Source organism: Anarhichas minor, unplaced genomic scaffold (genome assembly GCF_050575085.1).
Source record: "Anarhichas minor isolate MPS153535 unplaced genomic scaffold, ASM5057508v1 ptg000013l, whole genome shotgun sequence".
Lineage (NCBI taxonomy): Eukaryota > Metazoa > Chordata > Actinopteri > Perciformes > Anarhichadidae > Anarhichas > Anarhichas minor.
In genome coordinates this window covers 204,768-232,500 of record NW_027466459.1, presented here as the reverse complement: position 1 = coordinate 232,500, position 27,733 = coordinate 204,768, and the positions used below count along the sequence as shown (strand labels likewise).

The 27,733-nt window shown below is 46.1% G+C and overlaps 14 non-coding genes across 14 annotated transcripts; 11 read left to right on the top strand and 3 right to left on the bottom strand.

Annotated features, from left to right (window-relative positions):
• Positions 1–4,950: 4,950 nt before the first annotated feature.
• Positions 4,951–5,069, bottom strand: LOC142948865 (5S ribosomal RNA). The gene has a single exon (XR_012953621.1). It is a non-coding gene; the product is annotated as a 5S ribosomal RNA (ribosomal RNA).
• A 9,619-nt stretch (positions 5,070–14,688) lies between these two features.
• On the bottom strand, positions 14,689–14,760 carry trnad-guc (transfer RNA aspartic acid (anticodon GUC)). Its single transcript has one exon. It is a non-coding gene; the product is annotated as a tRNA-Asp (tRNA).
• A 240-nt stretch (positions 14,761–15,000) lies between these two features.
• trnav-uac (transfer RNA valine (anticodon UAC)) lies at positions 15,001–15,073 on the top strand. Its single transcript has one exon. It is a non-coding gene; the product is annotated as a tRNA-Val (tRNA).
• A 303-nt stretch (positions 15,074–15,376) lies between these two features.
• trnad-guc (transfer RNA aspartic acid (anticodon GUC)) lies at positions 15,377–15,448 on the bottom strand. Its single transcript has one exon. It is a non-coding gene; the product is annotated as a tRNA-Asp (tRNA).
• Positions 15,449–15,688: 240 nt separating this feature from the next.
• trnav-uac (transfer RNA valine (anticodon UAC)) lies at positions 15,689–15,761 on the top strand. Its single transcript has one exon. It is a non-coding gene; the product is annotated as a tRNA-Val (tRNA).
• A 1,303-nt stretch (positions 15,762–17,064) lies between these two features.
• On the top strand, positions 17,065–17,137 carry trnav-uac (transfer RNA valine (anticodon UAC)). The gene has a single exon. It is a non-coding gene; the product is annotated as a tRNA-Val (tRNA).
• A 615-nt stretch (positions 17,138–17,752) lies between these two features.
• Positions 17,753–17,825, top strand: trnav-uac (transfer RNA valine (anticodon UAC)). The gene has a single exon. It is a non-coding gene; the product is annotated as a tRNA-Val (tRNA).
• Positions 17,826–18,440: 615 nt separating this feature from the next.
• Positions 18,441–18,513, top strand: trnav-uac (transfer RNA valine (anticodon UAC)). The gene has a single exon. It is a non-coding gene; the product is annotated as a tRNA-Val (tRNA).
• A 2,679-nt stretch (positions 18,514–21,192) lies between these two features.
• Positions 21,193–21,265, top strand: trnav-uac (transfer RNA valine (anticodon UAC)). The gene has a single exon. It is a non-coding gene; the product is annotated as a tRNA-Val (tRNA).
• A 615-nt stretch (positions 21,266–21,880) lies between these two features.
• On the top strand, positions 21,881–21,953 carry trnav-uac (transfer RNA valine (anticodon UAC)). The gene has a single exon. It is a non-coding gene; the product is annotated as a tRNA-Val (tRNA).
• A 1,991-nt stretch (positions 21,954–23,944) lies between these two features.
• On the top strand, positions 23,945–24,017 carry trnav-uac (transfer RNA valine (anticodon UAC)). The gene has a single exon. It is a non-coding gene; the product is annotated as a tRNA-Val (tRNA).
• Positions 24,018–24,632: 615 nt separating this feature from the next.
• trnav-uac (transfer RNA valine (anticodon UAC)) lies at positions 24,633–24,705 on the top strand. The gene has a single exon. It is a non-coding gene; the product is annotated as a tRNA-Val (tRNA).
• Positions 24,706–26,008: 1,303 nt separating this feature from the next.
• trnav-uac (transfer RNA valine (anticodon UAC)) lies at positions 26,009–26,081 on the top strand. Its single transcript has one exon. It is a non-coding gene; the product is annotated as a tRNA-Val (tRNA).
• A 1,303-nt stretch (positions 26,082–27,384) lies between these two features.
• trnav-uac (transfer RNA valine (anticodon UAC)) lies at positions 27,385–27,457 on the top strand. The gene has a single exon. It is a non-coding gene; the product is annotated as a tRNA-Val (tRNA).
• Positions 27,458–27,733: the final 276 nt, after the last annotated feature.

Sequence of the window (27,733 nt, the reverse complement as noted above, 5' to 3'; positions counted from 1 at the left end):
CGTTTTCCATCACTTCCCTGGCTATTCTGACACCTCTCCCACCCCAGAGAAACTCACTCACCATTTTCTCTGTCTCCTTTAGCACTCGCTCAGGCACATCCAACACAGTCATTGCATACACAAGTTTGCTCATTATCAGGCCATTCACTACCACCACTTTCCCCTTCAACTTCAACTTCCTAAGTCTCCAAAACCTTAATGTCTTCTTTATGCTATTCATTATCCCTTCATACTGCATGTCTCTCCCTTCTCTGCCTTCAACCCCTAAATTCACCCCTAACACCCTAAAATAGTCCTTCCTCTCTTTCAATCCTATATCCTTCCTCCTTTCTCCATTGACTCCAACATACATAATTTCTGACTTTTCTATGTTTAGCTTTGCTCCTGATGCTCTACCATAAACTCCTACACTTTGTAAAACCTCAAGGACACTTTCACTGTCTTGTACTGTTACTGTTGTGTCGTCCGCATACTGGTATAATAGACTCACTTGCCCTCCTGGTAAGTCTATGCCTCTGACCTTTTTATTTTGCTTCAGCAGTGCAGCTAGTGGCTCTGCCGACAGTGAGTACAGCAGGGCCGACAGTGGACACCCTTGTCTAACCGACCTCTCTAATCTGAAATTACCTGTGACTATCCCATTAATTTTGACGCAACTAACAGCTTTATCATACAATCTTTTGATCCATCCTACTAACTGCTGCCCAAACCCTACTTTTCCTAATACTCCATACAGGTATCCATGATCTACCCTATCAAATGCTTTGTTCAAATCTAAACTCATCACTATCCCCCCCTCCCCTCCCTTCATGTGTTCTATTGTGTCCCTAATGCTGCTGATTGTGTCTGCTATATCCCTCCCTGGTATACTGTAAGCCTGCATGCTTCCCACTATTGTCCCTATCACCCTCTTAATCCTATTTGCTAGCACTCTTGCTAGTATTTTATAGTCACTGTTTAAACAGCTAAGCGGCCTATAGTTTTCAAGTCTATCCCTACTCCCTTTCTTATATATAATACTAACTAACCCTGTCGCCATACTAACCGGCATCTCGTCCTTCTCTTCTATCCATTTAAACAATCTGTCCAACAGTGGCGCTAGTTCCTCTTTAAACTCTATGTAAAACTCTCCCACTAACCCATCTAGCCCTGGACTCTTATTCCTGCCTAACCCTAATATGGCTGCCTCTATTTCACCTATCCTTATCTCTCCTTCGCACATCTCCTTCGCATCTTCGCTCATCTTAGTCTCCATTTTCTCCAGCACATGTTTCATGCACTCTTCATCAACCTCTTCTTTCCTAAATAGTTCACTATAAAATTCTTCTACTCTTCCAACTATCCCTACAAAATCCGTTATCTTTTCTCCATTTTTCCCTTCCACCTGCTCCAAATAATTATTTTTCTGTTTCGCCCTCTCTAAACCTAAAAAGAATGCTGTACATTTCTCTCCCTCAACCACATATCTAGCCCTACTTCTAACTATTGCCCCCATGCATCTCTTCTGTTCTACCTCCTCCAGCTCATTTTTAATTTTATTATACCGTTCTAATGCGTGCCCTACCCCCTGGTCCACCCTCTCTGCTTCTCTAACTAACTCTTCCTTTAGTCTCCTTTCCCTCCCTCTTTCCCTTCTATTCCTATCCCTGCTGTAGCTCATGCTCAAATTCTTTAGCTCCTCCTTCATCTCCTCCCACCACCTCCCCATATCCTCCTCATACATACTCTCATTCTTTCTCCCCATTATACATTATCTCACCTTTTCCTTGTACCTTTCTTCTTTGAGCAACATCCCATTCAGGCACCACACACCTCCCCCCCTCCTCTCACACCCATGCCCTAATCTAAATTTTAGCACCACGTGGTCACTAAGAGTAGTTACCTTGTAATCAATTCCCCCCATTTTACTTGCTAGACTCTCCGTACTCAAAACTAAATCAATCCTACTCTGTTTTAATTCCCCTTTCACCATCTGTCTCCTTGTAAATACGCGCCCTCTTGGGTTCTTTTCCCTCCACACATCTACCAGTCCATTCGCTCTCATTACCTCCTTCAATACTCTTCTTGAGGAGTCGCTTTTGAAACACACACTTGCAGATGCATCCAGCCTTCCACACCACACATTAAAGTCACCCACAATTACACATTCTTTCCCGCACATTCCCGCCATCCTCTCAAAAAACTCCCTTCTCTCCTTTTCCTCATTTGGTGCATACACATTCAACATTTTCAATTTCTTACCCAGGTGTTCAAAAGTAATCCCTATCACTCTCCCATCACCATCATCCTCACATTTCCTCACATTCTCAACCTCTCCCCTTTTAACCAAAATAGCCACTCCCCTAGAATAAATGTCCCCATTGTTTACATACACATCTCCCATCCACTCTCTCTCTAACTCCTTCACACATTTTTCATCCCAGTGTGTCTCCTGCAAACATATAATGTCAGCCTCACACAACATCAAGGCTTGGTTTCGCCTATAACTAGTCCTAAGACTATTTGCATTAAAAGAAGCAACAGCCACCATTAATAACCAAAACATGTTGTTATTTTTTCAGTGCTTTCTTCCGATTATCAGACCCTTTTAAAAGCTCTCCATCCCTTTTCCTCACCCTTTGGCCCTTCTCGATGTCCATGTCTGAGTCCGAGGGTTCACTTAATAGCAGCGGGGAGCCGCAGTTCCCGATGTCTTGAGGAACAAAGCTGTCCAGGGAAGACCCCATCGCCGCCTTTTCCTCAGCCCTCTTTCGCAGCTCGACCTCTGCGCCTTCCAATAGCACTGCCTTCGTTTTCCTCGCAGCCAGTCTCCCCACTCGGGCCTTGCCCGGCTTGGTCTGGACTTGCTCCTTCAGCCTGGCACTGGCTCGTGCCTCTCCCACCTTTAGCTCCGGCTGGCTGGGCACCGGCCTTGGCCCACTCAGATCAATCTGGCTGGACGCCGTCTCCGGCACCTCCACTATTTCAGTTCTCCTCCCTGCATCGGTCATACTCCGTGGCTTCATCACCACGCCTGCTGCTGTCACTGGCTCCACCGCTGCACCTGCCCTTGTCACTGGCTCCACAGCTGCACCTGCCCTTGTCACTGGCTCCACAACTGCACCTGCCTCTTTCGCTGGCGCCATAGCTGCACCTGGCGCTGTCACTGGCTCCACTGCTGCACCTGCCGTTGTCACTGACTCCACAGTTGCACCTGCTTTCACCGCTGTAGTCTCTGCCATACAGGCTGCAGGCTTCGGCCTCATTACAGCCGTAGTCATCGCCGTTCCCTCTTTGTTCAGCTCGCTCACACAGGTCCCCGCAGCAGCCTCATCATCCTCTTCCTCCTCCATCTCCTCCTCCTCCTCCTCCTCCTCCTCCTCGTCCACGTCCTCCTCCACGGTGCCAGTGCTCGACATACCGTCGTCGCTCTGCACCTCCTCCTCCTCCTCCTCCTCCTCCTCCACAGTCCCCACCATCTCCTCTTCTGTCACCTCCACATGGCACACACAGCTGTCCGGTGCCCGCTTACATCCCTTGCATTTGTTAGTCTTTCGTGTGGAACACTCCCTAGAAAAATGCCCTTGCTCTCCGCAGGTGTAGCATGTGAACTCAGGGCATTCTCTTTGAACATGCCCAGGCTGCATGCAGAGCCTACATATTTTGGTCTGCCTGTCATGAATTACCCGGAAATACTCCGAGCCCAGCACCGTGTTAAATTTTGTAGAATATGGTAGCGAACGAACTCTTTCGTTAAATTTAACTCGTAGAAATCGAGTGCCGTCCGTCACCTTAGAGCCTGGCCACATTCTGCGTCTAATAGGTGACATAGGCGTTACCCCCCAGCTATCCAGTCTCAAAAGGATATCATTGTCTCTGATATAATAGGGCAGATTGAGAAAAGAGACGATGAGCTCGTCGTTAGTGATCTCTCTAGCATGAACCCTCGTTTCCCCAATCTTAAAACCCTCCATCAGTTTTTTCTTACCCGTTATGTTGCTCATTGTGAGTTCAAACTTCTTTTGGCCGAGCACTCTGCACGCCAGTAACTCACCGCACAACCTCTGCACATGTCTGATGAGCTCGATAGCACTCATAGTCTCTCCACCCTCCATCTCCACGTTCACAGTTAGGCTCCGTGAGGACCGTTCCTCCGTTCTTGTAACAGCATCGCTGCCGTCTCCATTCTTTGTCAGTTCTCCCGTTCTTTTAACAGCGTCACTGCTGTCACCATTCTTCGTCAGTTCTTCCACACCTTTGGCACCACCACTGCCCCCGTTCTCCGTCAGTTCTACTGTACCGTTGGCAACACCACGGCCCTCTCCGCCCACCACCAAGCCGCTGGGGTTATCCGTAAGAGTTAAAGTGAGTTCATTCCAGGTCGGGTTTACCGGGTGGTCCGCCATCTTGGGGGAAAAAAAAAAGGACTAAAAGCGCCCCCCAAAAAAAAAACACGGGGGATAGCTCACAAAACACGGAAAAAAACGCTTCCCCCCGCTCAGTGAGACACTGACGGGGGTACTACTGACACAATCAGCTGAGCAAAACCAAAAAATAACCCTTCTCTTAGGGCATGTAAAACAAACAAAAGGAGAGAGAGATAAGAGGAGAAAACAAAGCACAGCCGTGTGCTTCCTCCAAGGAGGAAGTAGCTCTAACCCACAATGCACTCTGGTCTGAAACAGGACAGAGAGGTATGGCCGTAAGCAAGTTTGTCTCCAACACATAGTTCTTTAAAACCTACAACAGTAGGTCAATTTTAAAACGTTAACGAACCTAAACCAGTTCATTAATTAACATTCCAATAATAAGAAAATATTGATATATTGATTGATTCTGTTTCCCTTTTTACCGTTACCCACATCTTTGAATGCATCTTTGAATGCATCTCTTCTTTAATCTTGCCTTTTTCTCATATTTCTCAAGTGAAAAGCAGCAGTGTCCTCTGCCTTTTGGAGAGAAAAGTGAAGAAAGTTACAGCACCTGGTATTCCCAGGCGGTCTCCCATCCAAGTACTAACCAGGCCCGACTCTGCTTAGCTTCCGAGATCGGACGAGATCGGGCACGAACAGAGAGGTATGGCCGTAAGCAAGTTTTTCTCCAACACATAGTTCTTTAAAACCTACAACAGTAGGTCAATTTTAAAACGTTAACGAACCTAAACCAGTTCATTAATTAACATTCCAATAATAAGAAAATATTGATATATTGATTGATTCTGTTTCCCTTTTTACCGTTACCCACATCTTTGTATGCATCTCTTCTTCAATCTTGCCTTTTTCTCACATATTTCTCAAGTGAAAAAGCAGCAGTGTCCTCTGCCTTTTGGAGAGAGAAGTGAAAAAACTTACAGCACCTGGTATTCCCAGGCTGTCTCCCATCCAAGTACTAACCAGGCCCGACTCTGCTTAGCTTCCGAGATCGGACGAGATCGGGCACAAACAGATTTTTTTATTTATTTTTTTTATTTATTTATTATCAAAAATACAAAATTTTTTACAATCAACATTTTACCACTTACTCTTCAATACAAGAACACATGACACTTGTACAAACATAATAACAAAAAATAAACCCTCCACGCTAATACTAACTATAAATTCAAACACTTAACACTTATCCCAACCCATAAGTCAAAAAACAACGAAAATAAACCTCCCCATAACTCAAAGAGACACATACCAATTTTTTACTCATACTCAGACATAATGTAACCAACAAAAATAATCCCCAATGATAATTAGCCATAACACAGATTCTAACCAAAATCTAACACAACCTCTCCACTCTCCCCAATCGCAACAAAGGTGCTACCCTCAATAAACCCCTCCTGAAACTCTTCCTCCTTGACATAGCTATGTAATATGTTTACATCTCTTTTCATAATATTTTTAAACACACTCCATACTTCTACTCTCCTTTTCTCGTAATGCGCTACATTCCTCCTTAGCTTGACTGCAAACCTTGCATGGCTTAGCGTGTAGTTACATTACATCCTTTCCTTTTAGCAACCGCACCAAACAACCACAGCTCCTTCCACCCTATTTTCTCCACAAATTCCCCTTTCCAACATCTGCTTATCAACTCTTTCACTTTCCCAAAGTACACAGCCAACTCCCCACATTCCACAAACTCATGCAGACATGTCTCCACTTCCACCTGACAGACATCACACTGCTTCCTCACATCCAGATTAAATTGACTTATTATTAGATTGTTAAACACCCTATTGTGACGCAGTAGGAAATCAAAATGCTCACATTCAACACTATTCCATTTCACTCTCAGGTTCAGCCACATCCTTTTTACATCCATATCGGTCATTACTTTTTCCCATACCTTCTCTGCAGCCGGTCTTCTTATCTCTTTCATTCTTAAACATCTGTACATTACTCTCGTTTTCACATTCGCCAGGCTTACTATCCTTTCTCCTTCCCCCACATACATTTCCACCCCTTCTCCTCCACTCCCCACCGCCTCACTCTCAATCATTCTCACCCATTCTCTCGGCATCCCCTTCTTTATCTTCTCCACCACATCCACCGCTGTGCCTAACCACATTTCATCACCCCTTTCTCTCACCTCATCTACCACTACCTGAGCCCTCATGAACCCTGGTACATACTCGTACACTAAATCCCTCACCTTCCTAAAACCTGCTCTCCACATCTCCAAGTTATAAATTGTGCTCCCCTCAAATGTGATTTTGGGATTTAGAAACAATGGTTGCTCCCACACCTGTTTTACATTTTTGCATTGAAACTGCACATGTTTTACAAACTCTCCCCATGCTCCCAGCATCTCTTTATAGAACTCAGACACCTCACTCAACATACCTTTCTTCAGTTCCATAAATATTCCACTTTCTCCACAACCCCCACATTTATTAATTGCTTCTTTCAGAAACAGCTTCCATACATGATCTTTCTTGTCCTTTACATATCTTGTCATCATTTTCAACCGAAGTGCATTCTTTTTCTTTTCTAAATTAATCAGCTTCAACCCACCATCCTTGTATTCGTTTTCCATCACTTCCCTGGCTATTCTGACACCTCTCCCACCCCAGAGAAACTCACTCACCATTTTCTCTGTCTCCTTTAGCACTTGCTCAGGCACATCCAACACAGTCATTGCATACACAAGTTTGCTCATTATCAGGCCATTCACTACCACCACTTTCCCCTTCAACTTCAACTTCCTAAGTCTCCAAAACCTCAATGTCTTCTTTATGCTATTCATTATCCCTTCATACTGCATGTCTCTCCCTTCTCTGCCTTCAACCCCTAAATTCACCCCTAACACCCTAAAATAGTCCTTCCTCTCTTTCAATCCTATATCTTTCCTCCTTTCTCCATTGACTCCAACATACATAATTTCTGACTTTTCTATGTTTAGCTTTGCTCCTGATGCTCTACCATAAACGCCTACACTTTGTAAAACCTCAAGGACACTTTCACTGTCTTGTACTGTTACTGTTGTGTCGTCCGCATACTGGTATAATAGACTCACTTGCCCTCCTGGTAAGTCTATGCCTCTGACCTTTTTATTTTGCTTCAGCAGTGCAGCTAGTGGCTCTGCCGACAGTGAGTACAGCAGGGCCGACAGTGGACACCCTTGTCTAACCGACCTCTCTAATCTGAAATTATCTGTGACTATCCCATTAATTTTGACGCAACTAACAGCTTTATCATACAATCTTTTGATCCATCCTACTAACTGCTGCCCAAACCCTACTTTTCCTAATACTCCATACAGGTATCCATGATCTACCCTATCAAATGCTTTGTTCAAATCTAAACTCATCACTATCCCCCTCTCCCCTCCCTTCATGTGTTCTATTGTGTCCCTAATGCTGCTGATTGTGTCTGCTATATCCCTCCCTGGTATACTGTAAGCCTGCGTGCTTCCCACTATTGTCCCTATCACCCTCTTAATCCTATTTGCTAGCACTCTTGCTAGTATTTTATAGTCACTGTTTAAACAGCTAAGCGGCCTATAGTTTTCAAGTCTATCCCTACTCCCTTTCTTATATATAATACTAACTAACCCTGTCGCCATACTAACCGGCATCTCGTCCTTCTCTTCTATCCATTTAAACAATCTGTCCAACAGTGGCGCTAGTTCCTCTTTAAACTCTATGTAAAACTCTCCCACTAACCCATCTAGCCCTGGACTCTTATTCCTGCCTAACCCTAATATGGCTGCCTCTATTTCACCTATCCTTATCTCTCCTTCGCACATCTCCTTCGCATCTTCGCTCATCTTAGTCTCCATTTTCTCCAGCACATGTTTCATGCACTCTTCATCAACCTCTTCTTTCCTAAATAGTTCACTATAAAATTCTTCTACTCTTCCAACTATCCCTACAAAATCCGTTATCTTTTCTCCATTTTTCCCTTCCACCTGCTCCAAATAATTATTTTTCTGTTTCGCCCTCTCTAAACCTAAAAAGAATGCTGTACATTTCTCTCCCTCAACCACATATCTAGCCCTACTTCTAACTATTGCCCCCATGCATCTCTTCTGTTCTACCTCCTCCAGCTCATTTTTAATTTTATTATACCGTTCTAATGCGTGCCCTACCCCCTGGTCCACCCTCTCTGCTTCTCTAACTAACTCTTCCTTTAGTCTCCTTTCCCTCCCTCTTTCCCTTCTATTCCTATCCCTGCTGTAGCTCATGCTCAAATTCTTTAGCTCCTCCTTCATCTCCTCCCACCACCTCCCCATATCCTCCTCATACATACTCTCATTCTTTCTCCCCATTATACATTATCTCACCTTTTCCTTGTACCTTTCTTCTTTGAGCAACATCCCATTCAGGCACCACACACCTCCCCCCCTCCTCTCACACCCATGCCCTAATCTAAATTTTAGCACCACGTGGTCACTAAGAGTAGTTACCTTGTAATCAATTCCCCCCATTTTACTTGCTAGACTCTCCGTACTCAAAACTAAATCAATCCTACTCTGTTTTAATTCCCCTTTCACCATCTGTCTCCTTGTAAATACGCGCCCTCTTGGGTTCTTTTCCCTCCACACATCTACCAGTCCATTCGCTCTCATTACCTCCTTCAATACTCTTCTTGAGGAGTCGCTTTTGAAACACACACTTGCAGATGCATCCAGCCTTCCACACCACACATTAAAGTCACCCACAATTACACATTCTTTCCCGCACATTCCCGCCATCCTCTCAAAAAACTCCCTTCTCTCCTTTTCCTCATTTGGTGCATACACATTCAACATTTTCAATTTCTTACCCAGGTGTTCAAAAGTAATCCCTATCACTCTCCCATCACCATCATCCTCACATTTCCTCACATTCTCAACCTCTCCCCTTTTAACTAAAATAGCCACTCCCCTAGAATAAATGTCCCCATTGTTTACATACACATCTCCCATCCACTCTCTCTCTAACTCCTTCACACATTTTTCATCCCAGTGTGTCTCTTGCAAACATATAATGTCAGCCTCACACAACATCAAGGCTTGGTTTCGCCTATAACTAGTCCTAAGACTATTTGCATTAAAAGAAGCAACAGACACCATTAATAGTATAAATGAAAAGAAAAGAAAAAAGATAAATCGTCTCTTTTAGTCGCACAATTCCTGTGAGACTGTTCTGAATTATTTTCGTACTTCTGCAGCCATTTGTATTTAGGGACACTAAATTCACTGAACCACAAGCAAGGCAGATCATTATGTTAGGTAGATACATTAACACTTTTATTTTTTTTTCCTGCTCACCTTTTTCTTTGGTTTCCCTTTTGTTGCCCATAACCCCTGTCTCTTTCTCATCTCTTTGGCTTCAGAGAAGTCCATGTCCGATTCACCAGACATCTCTGTCTGCTCTGATGTCTGCAGCCCAGACCCGCTCTCTCTCATCTCCTCCATGTCCAGGGAGGACCCGATCTCGAACTGGTCTTCCCCCCTCCCCAGTGCCTGCGGCCCAGCCTGAATTGTCTGTGCTGGCTCCTTCTCCGGCTCTACTGTCTCTGCCTCCACCGCCGTATCTGTTGCTCCATGCACCACTGCGACAGCGATCCTCTCTTGTGCCGTGGCCGCCGAGCCCGGCACCCTCGAGACACGCTTTCCTCTTGCCATGGCTCCTAGTCCCTGGCTCCCTGTCTTCCCGGCCGGGGCCCAGTTCCCCAGCCACGACGCGGACTGCAGCCTGCCCCTCTCCCCCGTCAGCGCCGTTGCTGGCGTCAGCGTCACTGACACCGCTGTCAGCACAGTTGTGGCCTCTGGCTCCATCACTGCTCCTGCTGCCTCCTCGTCCGTCGCTCTCGCCCCGACACCCTCTCGATCCACCAGCTCCGCCGTCGCCTTCGCCACCGACCTCTCCGCGTCCTCAGCAATCGCCACCAGGTCCGTACCCGATCTCACCGCCGTCACTGGCTCCTTCGCTGCTCCGCCCACCTGCCCCGGTGCCAGCCCAGCACCAGGGCCCGTCAGCTCATCCCCCGTCGGCCGGCCTGCCTCGGGCTCAGGCTGGACACCGCAGCTGGCCCCCGCCTCCTCATCCATCTGGGACGGCTCCTCGTCCGCACCCCTGCGGACAGAGGAATCATCAGAGCTGTGTGGTTCAATCAGCTCCTCCTCCTCCGTCCCCTTCTCCTCTTCCACCACCAGCTCTCCCACACACACACATGCCTCAGGCATTTTATTGCATTGTCTACATCTCTGTCCCTGCTTCATGGCGCACTCTCTGGCGATATGGCCCTGCTCGCCACACTTGTGGCACAGAAACTCTGAGCACTCCCTGAGGATGTGGCCCGGCTGCATGCAGCCCCTGCATATTTTCGCCTGCCCGTCGTGGAGTACCCTAAAGTACTCCGACCCTACTGCCGTCTCGAACTTTGTGGAGTATGGCAGGGACTGCACGCGCTCCGTGAAACGTACTCTCAGATACCTTGTTCCATCTGTCACTCGTGAGCCGGGCCACATCCTCCTCCTGATGGCAGAAACCGCCATTACACCCCAGCTGGCCAGTTTAGCCAGGATGCTTTCATCAGAAATATAAAACGGTAGATTCAGGAAAGAAACTACAAGTTCATTATTTACAAGTTCAGATGCGTGCACCCGCGTGTCCCCCACCCTGCAGCCCTCCATTAATTTGTTCTTTGCTGCCAGATCAGCCATAGTTATCTCGTATTTTCTGGGTGTGATCGCTCTGCATGCAAGTAGAACCCCACACTGCCTCTGGATCTGGGTGATTAGCCCCATTGCCGTTATATTCTCTCCGCCCTCCAGCTCTACGTTCACCGTCAGCCTCTTCAGGTCATGTGTACTTTTCACCTTCTCCACAGCCCTTTGTGCTGCGTTCTCCTGCTCCTTCCTCACAGCCTCCACCAGGTTATTCACCTCTGCTTCAGCCGGGGCCTCACTCCTCTCTGTCGCCCGTGTGGGCATCTCCATACTCGTCGTTATTCCAGTCCTTGTCACGCCATCTTTCGTCTTCTGTATGGGGGTGTTCATTTGGGTTGTCGTTGCTCCAGGCAGGGTCATGCCGTCTTTGTCACTCATACCAGGGGTGTCCGTGCTCGTCGTAGTTAATCCGGTCCGGGTCTGGTTCATGTGTAAGGCCGTCATGTTGAAAAAAAAGAAAGCGCCCCTCTCAGCACAAAATCACGGGGGATAGTTCTCAAAAGCGAGAAAAAAAAACTTCCCCCCAATCAGTGAAACACTGACGGGGGTACTACACACTAACCCAAACTCAGAAAAAAGGCTATCTTCTAGCGCATAAGAAAGACAAAAGCAGAGAGAAAAAGGAGGAGGAAGAAAAAGCGTGCTTGCTCTGGAGCTCAGCAATCCCACTGCTCACACAGGTGTCTCCCAATCAGCACTGATCAGAGAGGTATGATGGTCCTAGAGCCTTGCAAGTGGGCTCTACCCCCACTAAGTGGATGATTGCGGTTGGATCTTCCTCTTCTCGCTCTTCCTGTTCACGCTCTCTTCTCGCTCTTCCTGTTCACGCTCTCTTCTCGCTCTTCCTGTTCACGCTCTCTTCTCGCTCTTCCTGTTCACGCTCTCTTCACGCTCTTCCTGTTCACGCTCTCTTCACGCTCGCTCTTCCTGTTCACGCTCTCTTCTCGCTCTTCCTGTTCACGCTCTCTTCTCGCTCTTCCTGTTCATGCTCTCTTCTCGCTCTTCCTGTTCACGCTCTCTTCTCGCTCTTCCTGTTCACGCTCTCTTCTCGCTCTTCCTGTTCACGCTCTCTTCACGCTCTTCCTGTTCACGCTCTCTTCACGCTCGCTCTTCCTGTTCACGCTCTCTTCTCGCTCTTCCTGTTCACGCTCTCTTCTCGCTCTTCCTGTTCACGCTCTCTTCACGCTCTTCCTGTTCACGCTCTCTTCACGCTCGCTCTTCCTGTTCACGCTCTCTTCTCGTTCTTCCTGTTCACGCTCTCTCTTCTCGCTCTTCGGGTTAGGGTTAGGTTTGGGTAAGGACGTGACCACCTGGTGGAGGTCACGGGGGGCACGGGCACAAGGGGAATATTTATCTAAAAAGATCTCAGGTGTTCTTTTAAAGCAGCATAGATATGCTAAAAAATCCCCCATAGCAAACAACCTTCTAAAAAAATCAGTTAAAAATGGGTAAAAGGTTTAAAAAGACATCAGAGCAGAGGCAAGACAGGCAACGGGAGTCGACCATTTAAAGAAACCCCAGGGTCTCCAAGGTCCGTCCCCTGGTGTGGATTCCTGTAAAATTCACAAAACGGCCAAACAAGGGGATAAAGGTATAAAAGCAAACCCGCACACAGTGTTTCCTTAGCAAATATATAAATAAACATAAAAAGATATAAATAACTAGAATATATAACAAATATAAAATGAGGATAAATAAACATACAGTATAGGTATACACACACACCCCACATCTAAAACTTTAAAAAATAAATAAATAAGTGCTTTAAAAAGTAAAACCATCCAAAAGTGAGGCAAGGTAAGGAAACACTGGGTTAGAAGGATAAGTGCCATAAAAAGGTGTAAGACTTTGCCCAATGACCTCTTCCCCCATCAGCCGTTAAGACGAAGGGAGAAAAAAAGGGTGGGGGGGGGAAAGGGGGGAAAAAAGCCAAGAGCTGTACACCATCTAAGCCTCTTCACCATATATGTTGAAGGGGATGTATTACCCCTTCCCAAGGGCCTAGAACCTCAAACTTGGTAACCATCGAACCGCAATCAATCACTTAGTGGGGGTAGAGCCCACTTACAAGGCTCTAGGACCTTCCTATCAAAATTTATCCCAGAAGAGCCAGGCTCCAGGACCTCTAAGGCCCCCAGCCCAAAGCAATGGGAGTATATGACAGCTATACTAAAGGAACAAGCTAGAGCCACACAAACTTGACACACACGTGCTCTGGCTTAATACCAACACACACAACAAGTTTCAGGAGGCTAGCACCAAGTAGCCAACAGCTATATACGATCATCACCAAAATAATCCAATGGGGCTCTATGGCAGCCATACCACAGGAAGCAGCTACAGATGCCAGACTTAATACAAAGGTGCTCTGGTGTGCTATGAATGCACACACCAAGTTTCAGGAGGCTAGCACCACGTAGCCAACAGCTATATACGATCATCACGCCAAAAGTCTGGTATCCTTGCTATTACCTAACCCTAACCCTAACCCCTAACCCCTAACCCTAACCCTACTTTTGTATTTTTTGAAAGCACTACAGCTCTGAAGCATCACATGTCAATGTGTCAGCTACAAGTGTGGCCGGAGCAGATCGGATATGAAAGGAAGAAGACTGGTCTGGCACACATGCACAGTCAATAGATTTGCATACCGATATAAAGTGAGTTTTTATTTCACCGTAAATGTTCATCTAACAACTGAGTTTTCAGGTGATGTGTTTGTGACTCTTCCCCTCTGTCTCCTCTCACAGGGAGAAGATGATCTGCAGGATCCTGCTGCTCTTCATCCTGACCTCCTGTGTCTGCGGTGAGTTTACTTTTGTATTTTTTGAAAGCACTACAGCTCTGAAGCATCACATGTCAAGAACGTCAGACCGGTTTCTCTTCTACCCTTTCTATCCAAACCACAGGAACGTGCTGTCTTTAACCAACTGTCTTCCTATCTCCACCAGAACAGCCTCTTGGACCCCCACCAGTCCGGGTTCAAGGTGGGTCACTCGACAGAGACAGCCCTCCTTGCGGTGACAGCGTCCCTCTCTCCTCTGTCCTGATTCTCCTGGACCTGTCTGCGGCGTTTGACACAGTGAACCACCAGATCCTCCTCTCCAACCTCGAGGGGATGGGTGTCTCAGGCTCTGCACTCTCCCTGTTTGCATCCCGACACTTACCTGTGTGGGCAGACCAAAATAAACTCCAGACTGAATTGTGCACAGTATGCACGGCGCACGGCATTGCATGGGGCGCGCAGCGCATGTAAAACGGTTACCTGTGTGGACGGAAATTAATATAATGAAGACTGGTGGTGCACTGGTGCACGGCAGATATAATACAGCTACATGTATGGGCAGAAAACAATCGGATGTAAAGGGAATCAAAGAAAGCGTGACGGCGCACAGGCCACACGGGGGCCGGCTGTATACAGCCTTCAGAGCCCCTCCCCTCTCTCTTAGGTAGGCAATCATATCGTTAATGTGAAGTGGTCTCTGACAGCAGGAACATGCTTGATATGTATCGTCTCTGTGTTAAATGGCTGTTGTCTTACTAGCAACTGGTAGAAAACTCCCCGTCAGGGAATCGAACCCTGGTCTTCCGCGTGACAAGCGGAGATACTATCCACTATACTAACGAGGACTGCGCTAGTAGCATTTTTGGGCTAATGAAAAAAAAGTGGCGCTGTTCCGGCCTTTAAAGGGAATTCTTAGAGCTATACAGGGGAGGCTTTAAGTGTACTAGACATTTACTGTCACTCAATGACACAGCAGCTGTGACTGAATCCATTCGGAAATCATGTCGTCTGGCATCTGAAATGTTTGCACTCAAGTGTGAATGGTGCATTGAGCCTGGGCACGTGCGTAAAAGTCATCTTCAGCAGTTTCCGTAGTGTAGTGGTTATCACGTTGGCTTTACACGCGAAAAGTCCCCCGTTCGAAACTGGGCGGAAACAGTATTCTTTGTTCCTGCTTAATCCACACAATAACACTCTACGTAGTGGAATTGTCAGAAACTGGGTAAGTACAACTGCCCCAGGGTTAGCTTTTCCTCCACATAATCAAAGTGTTCTGACTAGCGTTCCCAGCAAACTGGATGAAAAGAAGCAGAATTTTCCATTCTGATGCGCAACCTTTCATGCATGCCGAGGTAGGCAATCATATCGTTAATGTGAAGCGGTCTCTGACAGCAGGAACATGCTTGATATGTATCGTCTCTGTGTTAAATGGCTGTTGTCTTACTAGCAACTGGTAGAAAACTCCCCGTCAGGGAATCGAACCCTGGTCTTCCGCGTGACAAGCGGAGATACTATCCACTATACTAACGAGGACTGCGCTAGCAGCATTTTTGGGCTAATGAAAAAAAAGTGGCGCTGTTCCGGCCTTTAAAGGGAATTCTTAGAGCTATACAGGGGAGGCTTTAAGTGTACTAGACATTTACTGTCACTCAATGACACAGCAGCTGTGACTGAATCCATTCGGAAATCATGTCGTCTGGCATCTGAAATGTTTGCAGTCAAGTGTGAATGGTGCATTGAGCCTGGGCACGTGCGTAAAAGTCATCTTCAGCAGTTTCCGTAGTGTAGTGGTTATCACGTTCGCTTTACACGCGAAAAGTCCCCCGTTCGAAACTGGGTGGAAACAGTAGTCTTTGTTCCTGCTTACTCCACACAATAACACTCTACGTAGTAGAATTGTCAGAAACTGGGTAAGTACAACTGCCCCAGGGTTAGCTTTTCCTCCACACAATCAAAGTGTTCTGACTAGCGTTCCCAGCAAACTGGATGAAAAGAAGCAGAATTTTCCATTCTGATGCGCAACCTTTCATGCATGCCGAGGTATGCAATCATATCGTTAATGTGAAGCGGTCTCTGACAGCAGGAACATGCTTGATATGTATCGTCTCTGTGTTAAATGGCTGTTGTCTTACTAGCAACTGGTAGAAAACTCCCCGTCAGGGAATCGAACCCTGGTCTTCCGCGTGACAAGCGGAGATACTATCCACTAAATTAACGAGGACTGCGCTAGTAGCATTTTTGGGCTAATGAAAAAAAAGTGGCGCTGTTCCGGCCTTTAAAGGGAATTCTTAGAGCTATACAGGGGAGGCTTTAAGTGTACTAGACATTTACTGTCACTCAATGACACAGCAGCTGTGACTGAATCCATTCGGAAATCATGTCGTCTGGCATCTGAAATGTTTGCAGTCAAGTGTGAATGGTGCATTGAGCCTGGGCACGTGCGTAAAAGTCATCTTCAGCAGTTTCCGTAGTGTAGTGGTTATCACGTTCGCTTTACATGCGAAAAGTCCCCCGTTTGAAACTGGGCGGAAACAGTAGTCTTTGTTCCTGCTTAATCCACACAATAACACTCTACGTAGTGGAATTGTCAGAAACTGGGTAAGTACAACTGCCCCAGGGTTAGCTTTTCCTCCACACAATCAAAGTGTTCTGACTAGCGTTCCCAGCAAACTGGATGAAAAGAAGCAGAATTTTCCATTCTGATGCGCAACCTTTCATGCATGCCGAGGTAGGCAATCATATCGTTAATGTGAAGCGGTCTCTGACAGCAGGAACATGCTTGATATGTATCGTCTCTGTGTTAAATGTCCGTTGTCTTACTAGCAACTGGTAGAAAACTCCCCGTCAGGGAATCGAACCCTGGTCTTCCGCGTGACAAGCGGAGATACTATCCACTAAACTAACGAGGACTGCGCTAGTAGCATTTTTGGGCTAATGAAAAAAAAGTGGCGCTGTTCCGGCCTTTAAAGGGAATTCTTAGAGCTATACAGGGGAGGCTTTAAGTGTACTAGACATTTACTGTCACTCAATGACACAGCAGCTGTGACTGAATCCATTCGGAAATCATGTCGTCTGGCATCTGAAATGTTTGCACTCAAGTGTGAATGGTGCATTGAGCCTGGGCACGTGCGTAAAAGTCATCTTCAGCAGTTTCCGTAGTGTAGTGGTTATCACGTTGGCTTTACACGCGAAAAGTCCCCCGTTCGAAACTGGGCGGAAACAGTAGTCTTTGTTCCTGCTTACTCCACACAATAACACTCTACGTAGTAGAATTGTCAGAAACTGGGTAAGTACAACTGCCCCAGGGTTAGCTTTTCCTCCACACAATCAAAGTGTTCTGACTAGCGTTCCCAGCAAACTGGATGAAAAGAAGCAGAATTTTCCATTCTGATGCGCAACCTTTCATGCATGCCGAGGTAGGCAATCATATCGTTAATGTGAAGCGGTCTCTGACAGCAGGAACATGCTTGATATGTATCGTCTCTGTGTTAAATGGCTGTTGTCTTACTAGCAACTGGTAGAAAACTCCCCGTCAGGGAATCGAACCCTGGTCTTCCGCGTGACAAGCGGAGATACTATCCACTAAATTAACGAGGACTGCGCTAGTAGCATTTTTGGGCTAATGAAAAAAAAGTGGCGCTGTTCCGGCCTTTAAAGGGAATTCTTAGAGCTATACAGGGGAGGCTTTAAGTGTACTAGACATTTACTGTCACTCAATGACACAGCAGCTGTGACTGAATCCATTCGGAAATCATGTCGTCTGGCATCTGAAATGTTTGCAGTCAAGTGTGAATGGTGCATTGAGCCTGGGCACGTGCGTAAAAGTCATCTTCAGCAGTTTCCGTAGTGTAGTGGTTATCACGTTCGCTTTACATGCGAAAAGTCCCCCGTTCGAAACTGGGCGGAAACAGTAGTCTTTGTTCCTGCTTACTCCACACAATAACACTCTACGTAGTAGAATTGTTAGAAACTGGGTAAGTACAACTGCCCCAGGGTTAGCTTTTCCTCCACACAATCAAAGTGTTCTGACTAGCGTTCCCAGCAAACTGGATGAAAAGAAGCAGAATTTTCCATTCTGATGCGCAACCTTTCATGCATGCCGAGGTATGCAATCATATCGTTAATGTGAAGCGGTCTCTGACAGCAGGAACATGCTTGATATGTATCGTCTCTGTGTTAAATGTCCGTTGTCTTACTAGCAACTGGTAGAAAACTCCCCGTCAGGGAATCGAACCCTGGTCTTCCGCGTGACAAGCGGAGATACTATCCACTAAACTAACGAGGACTGCGCTAGTAGCATTTTTGGGCTAATGAAAAAAAAGTGGCGCTGTTCCGGCCTTTAAAGGGAATTCTTAGAGCTATACAGGGGAGGCTTTAAGTGTACTAGACATTTACTGTCACTCAATGACACAGCAGCTGTGACTGAATCCATTCGGAAATCATGTCGTCTGGCATCTGAAATGTTTGCACTCAAGTGTGAATGGTGCATTGAGCCTGGGCACGTGCGTAAAAGTCATCTTCAGCAGTTTCCGTAGTGTAGTGGTTATCACGTTGGCTTTACACGCGAAAAGTCCCCCGTTCGAAACTGGGCGGAAACAGTATTCTTTGTTCCTGCTTACTCCACACAATAACACTCTACGTAGTGGAATTGTCAGAAACTGGGTAAGTACAACTGCCCCAGGGTTAGCTTTTCCTCCACACAATCAAAGTGTTCTGACTAGCGTTCCCAGCAAACTGGATGAAAAGAAGCAGAATTTTCCATTCTGATGCGCAACCTTTCATGCATGCCGAGGTATGCAATCATATCGTTAATGTGAAGCGGTCTCTGACAGCAGGAACATGCTTGATATGTATCGTCTCTGTGTTAAATGTCCGTTGTCTTACTAGCAACTGGTAGAAAACTCCCCGTCAGGGAATCGAACCCTGGTCTTCCGCGTGACAAGCGGAGATACTATCCACTAAACTAACGAGGACTGCGCTAGTAGCATTTTTGGGCTAATGAAAAAAAAGTGGCGCTGTTCCGGCCTTTAAAGGGAATTCTTAGAGCTATACAGGGGAGGCTTTAAGTGTACTAGACATTTACTGTCACTCAATGACACAGCAGCTGTGACTGAATCCATTCGGAAATCATGTCGTCTGGCATCTGAAATGTTTGCACTCAAGTGTGAATGGTGCATTGAGCCTGGGCACGTGCGTAAAAGTCATCTTCAGCAGTTTCCGTAGTGTAGTGGTTATCACGTTGGCTTTACACGCGAAAAGTCCTCCGTTCGAAACTGGGCGGAAACAGTATTCTTTGTTCCTGCTTACTCCACACAATAACACTCTACGTAGTGGAATTGTCAGAAACTGGGTAAGTACAACTGCCCCAGGGTTAGCTTTTCCTCCACACAATCAAAGTGTTCTGACTAGCGTTCCCAGCAAACTGGATGAAAAGAAGCAGAATTTTCCATTCTGATGCGCAACCTTTCATGCATGCCGAGGTAGGCAATCATATCGTTAATGTGAAGCGGTCTCTGACAGCAGGAACATGCTTGATATGTATCGTCTCTGTGTTAAATTGCTGTTGTCTTACTAGCAACTGGTAGAAAACTCCCCGTCAGGGAATCGAACCCTGGTCTTCCGCGTGACAAGCTGAGATACTATCCACTAAACTAACGAGGACTGCGCTAGTAGCATTTTTGGGCTAATGAAAAAAAAGTGGCGCTGTTCCGGCCTTTAAAGGGAATTCTTAGAGCTATACAGGGGAGGCTTTAAGTGTACTAGACATTTACTGTCACTCAATGACACAGCAGCTGTGACTGAATCCATTCGGAAATCATGTCGTCTGGCATCTGAAATGTTTGCACTCAAGTGTGAATGGTGCATTGAGCCTGGGCACGTGCGTAAAAGTCATCTTCAGCAGTTTCCGTAGTGTAGTGGTTATCACGTTGGCTTTACACGCGAAAAGTCCCACGTTCGAAACTGGGCGGAAACAGTATTCTTTGTTCCTGCTTACTCCACACAATAACACTCTACGTAGTGGAATTGTCAGAAACTGGGTAAGTACAACTGCCCCAGGGTTAGCTTTTCCTCCACACAATCAAAGTGTTCTGACTAGCGTTCCCAGCAAACTGGATGAAAAGAAGCAGAATTTTCCATTCTGATGCGCAACCTTTCATGCATGCCGAGGTATGCAATCATATCGTTAATGTGAAGCGGTCTCTGACAGCAGGAACATGCTTGATATGTATCGTCTCTGTGTTAAATGTCCGTTGTCTTACTAGCAACTGGTAGAAAACTCCCCGTCAGGGAATCGAACCCTGGTCTTCCGCGTGACAAGCGGAGATACTATCCACTAAACTAACGAGGACTGCGCTAGTAGCATTTTTGGGCTAATGAAAAAAAAGTGGCGCTGTTCCGGCCTTTAAAGGGAATTCTTAGAGCTATACAGGGGAGGCTTTAAGTGTACTAGACATTTACTGTCACTCAATGACACAGCAGCTGTGACTGAATCCATTCGGAAATCATGTCGTCTGGCATCTGAAATGTTTGCACTCAAGTGTGAATGGTGCATTGAGCCTGGGCACGTGCGTAAAAGTCATCTTCAGCAGTTTCCGTAGTGTAGTGGTTATCACGTTGGCTTTACACGCGAAAAGTCCTCTGTTCGAAACTGGGCGGAAACAGTATTCTTTGTTCCTGCTTACTCCACACAATAACACTCTACGTAGTGGAATTGTCAGAAACTGGGTAAGTACAACTGCCCCAGGGTTAGCTTTTCCTCCACACAATCAAAGTGTTCTGACTAGCGTTCCCAGCAAACTGGATGAAAAGAAGCAGAATTTTCCATTCTGATGCGCAACCTTTCATGCATGCCGAGGTAGGCAATCATATCGTTAATGTGAAGCGGTCTCTGACAGCAGGAACATGCTTGATATGTATCGTCTCTGTGTTAAATTGCTGTTGTCTTACTAGCAACTGGTAGAAAACTCCCCGTCAGGGAATCGAACCCTGGTCTTCCGCATGACAAGCGGAGATACTATCCACTAAACTAACGAGGACTGCGCTAGTAGCATTTTTGGGCTAATGAAAAAAAAGTGGCGCTGTTCCGGCCTTTAAAGGGAATTCTTAGAGCTATACTGGGGAGGCTTTAAGTGTACTAGACATTTACTGTCACTCAATGACACAGCAGCTGTGACTGAATCCATTCGGAAATCATGTCGTCTGGCATCTGAAATGTTTGCACTCAAGTGTGAATGGTGCATTGAGCCTGGGCACGTGCGTAAAAGTCATCTTCAGCAGTTTCCGTAGTGTAGTGGTTATCACGTTGGCTTTACACGCGAAAAGTCCCCCGTTCGAAACTGGGCGGAAACAGTATTCTTTGTTCCTGCTTACTCCACACAATAACACTCTACGTAGTGGAATTGTCAGAAACTGGGTAAGTACAACTGCCCCAGGGTTAGCTTTTCCTCCACACAATCAAAGTGTTCTGACTAGCGTTCCCAGCAAACTGGATGAAAAGAAGCAGAATTTTCCATTCTGATGCACAACCTTTCATGCATGCCGAGGTAGGCAATCATATCGTTAATGTGAAGCGGTCTCTGACAGCAGGAACATGCTTGATATGTATCGTCTCTGTGTTAAATGGCTGTTGTCTTACTAGCAACTGGTAGAAAACTCCCCGTCAGGGAATCGAACCCTGGTCTTCCGCGTGACAAGCGGAGATACTATCCACTAAACTAACGAGGACTGCGCTAGTAGCATTTTTGGGCTAATGAAAAAAAAGTGGCGCTGTTCCGGCCTTTAAAGGGAATTCTTAGAGCTATACAGGGGAGGCTTTAAGTGTACTAGACATTTACTGTCACTCAATGACACAGCAGCTGTGACTGAATCCATTCGGAAATCATGTCGTCTGGCATCTGAAATGTTTGCACTCAAGTGTGAATGGTGCATTGAGCCTGGGCACGTGCGTAAAAGTCATCTTCAGCAGTTTCCGTAGTGTAGTGGTTATCACGTTGGCTTTACACGCGAAAAGTCCCCCGTTCGAAACTGGGCGGAAACAGTATTCTTTGTTCCTGCTTACTCCACACAATAACACTCTACGTAGTGGAATTGTCAGAAACTGGGTAAGTACAACTGCCCCAGGGTTAGCTTTTCCTCCACACAATCAAAGTGTTCTGACTAGCGTTCCCAGCAAACTGGATGAAAAGAAGCTGAATTTTCCATTCTGATGCACAACCTTTCATGCATGCCGAGGTAGGCAATCATATCGTTAATGTGAAGCGGTCTCTGACAGCAGGAACATGCTTGATATGTATCGTCTCTGTGATAAATGGCTGTTGTCTTACTAGCAACTGGTAGAAAACTCCCCGTCAGGGAATCGAACCCTGGTCTTCCGCGTGACAAGCGGAGATACTATCCACTAAACTAACGAGGACTGTGCTAGTAGCATTTTTGGGCTAATGAAAAAAAAGTGGCGCTGTTCCGGCCTTTAAAGGGAATTCTTAGAGCTATACAGGGGAGGCTTTAAGTGTACTAGACATTTACTGTCACTCAATGACACAGCAGCTGTGACTGAATCCATTCGGAAATCATGTCGTCTGGCATCTGAAATGTTTGCACTCAAGTGTGAATGGTGCATTGAGCCTGGGCACGTGCGTAAAAGTCATCTTCAGCAGTTTCCGTAGTGTAGTGGTTATCACGTTGGCTTTACACGCGAAAAGTCCCCCGTTCGAAACTGGGCGGAAACGGTATTCTTTGTTCCTGCTTAATCCACACAATAACACTCTACGTAGTGGAATTGTCAGAAACTGGGTAAGTACAACTGCCCCAGGGTTAGCTTTTCCTCCACATAATCAAAGTGTTCTGACTAGCGTTCCCAGCAAACTGGATGAAAAGAAGCAGAATTTTCCATTCTGATGCGCAACCTTTCATGCATGCCGAGGTAGGCAATCATATTGTTAATGTGAAGCGGTCTCTGACAGCAGGAACATGCTTGATATGTATCGTCTCTGTGTTAAATGGCTGTTGTTTTACTAGCAACTGGTAGAAAACTCCCCGTCAGGGAATCGAACCCTGGTCTTCCGCGTGACAAGCTGAGATACTATCCACTAAACTAACGAGGACTGCGCTAGTAGCATTTTTGGGCTAATGAAAAAAAAGTGGCGCTGTTCCGGCCTTTAAAGGGAATTCTTAGAGCTATACAGGGGAGGCTTTAAGTGTACTAGACATTTACTGTCACTCAATGACACAGCAGCTGTGACTGAATCCATTCGGAAATCATGTCGTCTGGCATCTGAAATGTTTGCACTCAAGTGTGAATGGTGCATTGAGCCTGGGCACGTGCGTAAAAGTCATCTTCAGCAGTTTCCGTAGTGTAGTGGTTATCACGTTGGCTTTACACGCGAAAAGTCCCCCGTTCGAAACTGGGCGGAAACGGTATTCTTTGTTCCTGCTTAATCCACACAATAACACTCTACGTAGTGGAATTGTCAGAAACTGGGTAAGTACAACTGCCCCAGGGTTAGCTTTTCCTCCACATAATCAAAGTGTTCTGACTAGCGTTCCCAGCAAACTGGATGAAAAGAAGCAGAATTTTCCATTCTGATGCGCAACCTTTCATGCATGCCGAGGTAGGCAATCATATTGTTAATGTGAAGCGGTCTCTGACAGCAGGAACATGCTTGATATGTATCGTCTCTGTGTTAAATGGCTGTTGTTTTACTAGCAACTGGTAGAAAACTCCCCGTCAGGGAATCGAACCCTGGTCTTCCGCGTGACAAGCTGAGATACTATCCACTAAACTAACGAGGACTGCGCTAGTAGCATTTTTGGGCTAATGAAAAAAAAGTGGCGCTGTTCCGGCCTTTAAAGGGAATTCTTAGAGCTATACAGGGGAGGCTTTAAGTGTACTAGACATTTACTGTCACTCAATGACACAGCAGCTGTGACTGAATCCATTCGGAAATCATGTCGTCTGGCATCTGAAATGTTTGCACTCAAGTGTGAATGGTGCATTGAGCCTGGGCACGTGCGTAAAAGTCATCTTCAGCAGTTTCCGTAGTGTAGTGGTTATCACGTTGGCTTTACACGCGAAAAGTCCCCCGTTCGAAACTGGGCGGAAACAGTATTCTTTGTTCCTGCTTACTCCACACAATAACACTCTACGTAGTGGAATTGTCAGAAACTGGGTAAGTACAACTGCCCCAGGGTTAGCTTTTCCTCCACATAATCAAAGTGTTCTGACTAGCGTTCCCAGCAAACTGGATGAAAAGAAGCAGAATTTTCCATTCTGATGCGCAACCTTTCATGCATGCCGAGGTAGGCAATCATATTGTTAATGTGAAGCGGTCTCTGACAGCAGGAACATGCTTGATATGTATCGTCTCTGTGTTAAATGGCTGTTGTTTTACTAGCAACTGGTAGAAAACTCCCCGTCAGGGAATCGAACCCTGGTCTTCCGCGTGACAAGCTGAGATACTATCCACTAAACTAACGAGGACTGCGCTAGTAGCATTTTTGGGCTAATGAAAAAAAAGTGGCGCTGTTCCGGCCTTTAAAGGGAATTCTTAGAGCTATACAGGGGAGGCTTTAAGTGTACTAGACATTTACTGTCACTCAATGACACAGCAGCTGTGACTGAATCCATTCGGAAATCATGTCGTCTGGCATCTGAAATGTTTGCACTCAAGTGTGAATGGTGCATTGAGCCTGGGCACGTGCGTAAAAGTCATCTTCAGCAGTTTCCGTAGTGTAGTGGTTATCACGTTGGCTTTACACGCGAAAAGTCCCCCGTTCGAAACTGGGCGGAAACAGTATTCTTTGTTCCTGCTTACTCCACACAATAACACTCTACGTAGTGGAATTGTCAGAAACTGGGTAAGTACAACTGCCCCAGGGTTAGCTTTTCCTCCACACAATCAAAGTGTTCTGACTAGCGTTCCCAGCAAACTGGATGAAAAGAAGCTGAATTTTTCATTCTGATGCACAACCTTTCATGCATGCCGAGGTAGGCAATCATATCGTTAATGTGAAGCGGTCTCTGACAGCAGGAACATGCTTGATATGTATCGTCTCTGTGATAAATGGCTGTTGTCTTACTAGCAACTGGTAGAAAACTCCCCGTCAGGGAATCGAACCCTGGTCTTCCGCGTGACAAGCGGAGATACTATCCACTAAACTAACGAGGACTGTGCTAGTAGCATTTTTGGGCTAATGAAAAAAAAGTGGCGCTGTTCCGGCCTTTAAAGGGAATTCTTAGAGCTATACAGGGGAGGCTTTAAGTGTACTAGACATTTACTGTCACTCAATGACACAGCAGCTGTGACTGAATCCATTCGGAAATCATGTCGTCTGGCATCTGAAATGTTTGCACTCAAGTGTGAATGGTGCATTGAGCCTGGGCACGTGCGTAAAAGTCATCTTCAGCAGTTTCCGTAGTGTAGTGGTTATCACGTTGGCTTTACACGCGAAAAGTCCCCCGTTCGAAACTGGGCGGAAACGGTATTCTTTGTTCCTGCTTAATCCACACAATAACACTCTACGTAGTGGAATTGTCAGAAACTGGGTAAGTACAACTGCCCCAGGGTTAGCTTTTCCTCCACATAATCAAAGTGTTCTGACTAGCGTTCCCAGCAAACTGGATGAAAAGAAGCAGAATTTTCCATTCTGATGCGCAACCTTTCATGCATGCCGAGGTAGGCAATCATATTGTTAATGTGAAGCGGTCTCTGACAGCAGGAACATGCTTGATATGTATCGTCTCTGTGTTAAATGGCTGTTGTTTTACTAGCAACTGGTAGAAAACTCCCCGTCAGGGAATCGAACCCTGGTCTTCCGCGTGACAAGCTGAGATACTATCCACTAAACTAACGAGGACTGCGCTAGTAGCATTTTTGGGCTAATGAAAAAAAAGTGGCGCTGTTCCGGCCTTTAAAGGGAATTCTTAGAGCTATACAGGGGAGGCTTTAAGTGTACTAGACATTTACTGTCACTCAATGACACAGCAGCTGTGACTGAATCCATTCGGAAATCATGTCGTCTGGCATCTGAAATGTTTGCACTCAAGTGTGAATGGTGCATTGAGCCTGGGCACGTGCGTAAAAGTCATCTTCAGCAGTTTCCGTAGTGTAGTGGTTATCACGTTGGCTTTACACGCGAAAAGTCCCCCGTTCGAAACTGGGCGGAAACAGTATTCTTTGTTCCTGCTTACTCCACACAATAACACTCTACGTAGTGGAATTGTCAGAAACTGGGTAAGTACAACTGCCCCAGGGTTAGCTTTTCCTCCACACAATCAAAGTGTTCTGACTAGCGTTCCCAGCAAACTGGATGAAAAGAAGCAGAATTTTCCATTCTGATGCGCAACCTTTCATGCATGCCGAGGTATGCAATCATATCGTTAATGTGAAGCGGTCTCTGACAGCAGGAACATGCTTGATATGTATCGTCTCTGTGTTAAATGTCCGTTGTCTTACTAGCAACTGGTAGAAAACTCCCCGTCAGGGAATCGAACCCTGGTCTTCCGCGTGACAAGCGGAGATACTATCCACTAAACTAACGAGGACTGCGCTAGTAGCATTTTTGGGCTAATGAAAAAAAAGTGGCGCTGTTCCGGCCTTTAAAGGGAATTCTTAGAGCTATACAGGGGAGGCTTTAAGTGTACTAGACATTTACTGTCACTCAATGACACAGCAGCTGTGACTGAATCCATTCGGAAATCATGTCGTCTGGCATCTGAAATGTTTGCACTCAAGTGTGAATGGTGCATTGAGCCTGGGCACGTGCGTAAAAGTCATCTTCAGCAGTTTCCGTAGTGTAGTGGTTATCACGTTGGCTTTACACGCGAAAAGTCCTCCGTTCGAAACTGGGCGGAAACAGTATTCTTTGTTCCTGCTTACTCCACACAATAACACTCTACGTAGTGGAATTGTCAGAAACTGGGTAAGTACAACTGCCCCAGGGTTAGCTTTTCCTCCACACAATCAAAGTGTTCTGACTAGCGTTCCCAGCAAACTGGATGAAAAGAAGCAGAATTTTCCATTCTGATGCGCAACCTTTCATGCATGCCGAGGTAGGCAATCATATCGTTAATGTGAAGCGGTCTCTGACAGCAGGAACATGCTTGATATGTATCGTCTCTGTGTTAAATGGCTGTTGTCTTACTAGCAACTGGTAGAAAACTCCCCGTCAGGGAATCGAACCCTGGTCTTCCGCGTGACAAGCGGAGATACTATCCACTAAACTAACGAGGACTGCGCTAGTAGCATTTTTGGGCTAATGAAAAAAAAGTGGCGCTGTTCCGGCCTTTAAAGGGAATTCTTAGAGCTATACAGGGGAGGCTTTAAGTGTACTAGACATTTACTGTCACTCAATGACACAGCAGCTGTGACTGAATCCATTCGGAAATCATGTCGTCTGGCATCTGAAATGTTTGCACTCAAGTGTGAATGGTGCATTGAGCCTGGGCACGTGCGTAAAAGTCATCTTCAGCAGTTTCCGTAGTGTAGTGGTTATCACGTTGGCTTTACACGCGAAAAGTCCCCCGTTCGAAACTGGGCGGAAACAGTATTCTTTGTTCCTGCTTACTCCACACAATAACACTCTACGTAGTGGAATTGTCAGAAACTGGGTAAGTACAACTGCCCCAGGGTTAGCTTTTCCTCCACACAATCAAAGTGTTCTGACTAGCGTTCCCAGCAAACTGGATGAAAAGAAGCAGAATTTTCCATTCTGATGCACAACCTTTCATGCATGCCGAGGTAGGCAATCATATCGTTAATGTGAAGCGGTCTCTGACAGCAGGAACATGCTTGATATGTATCGTCTCTGTGATAAATGGCT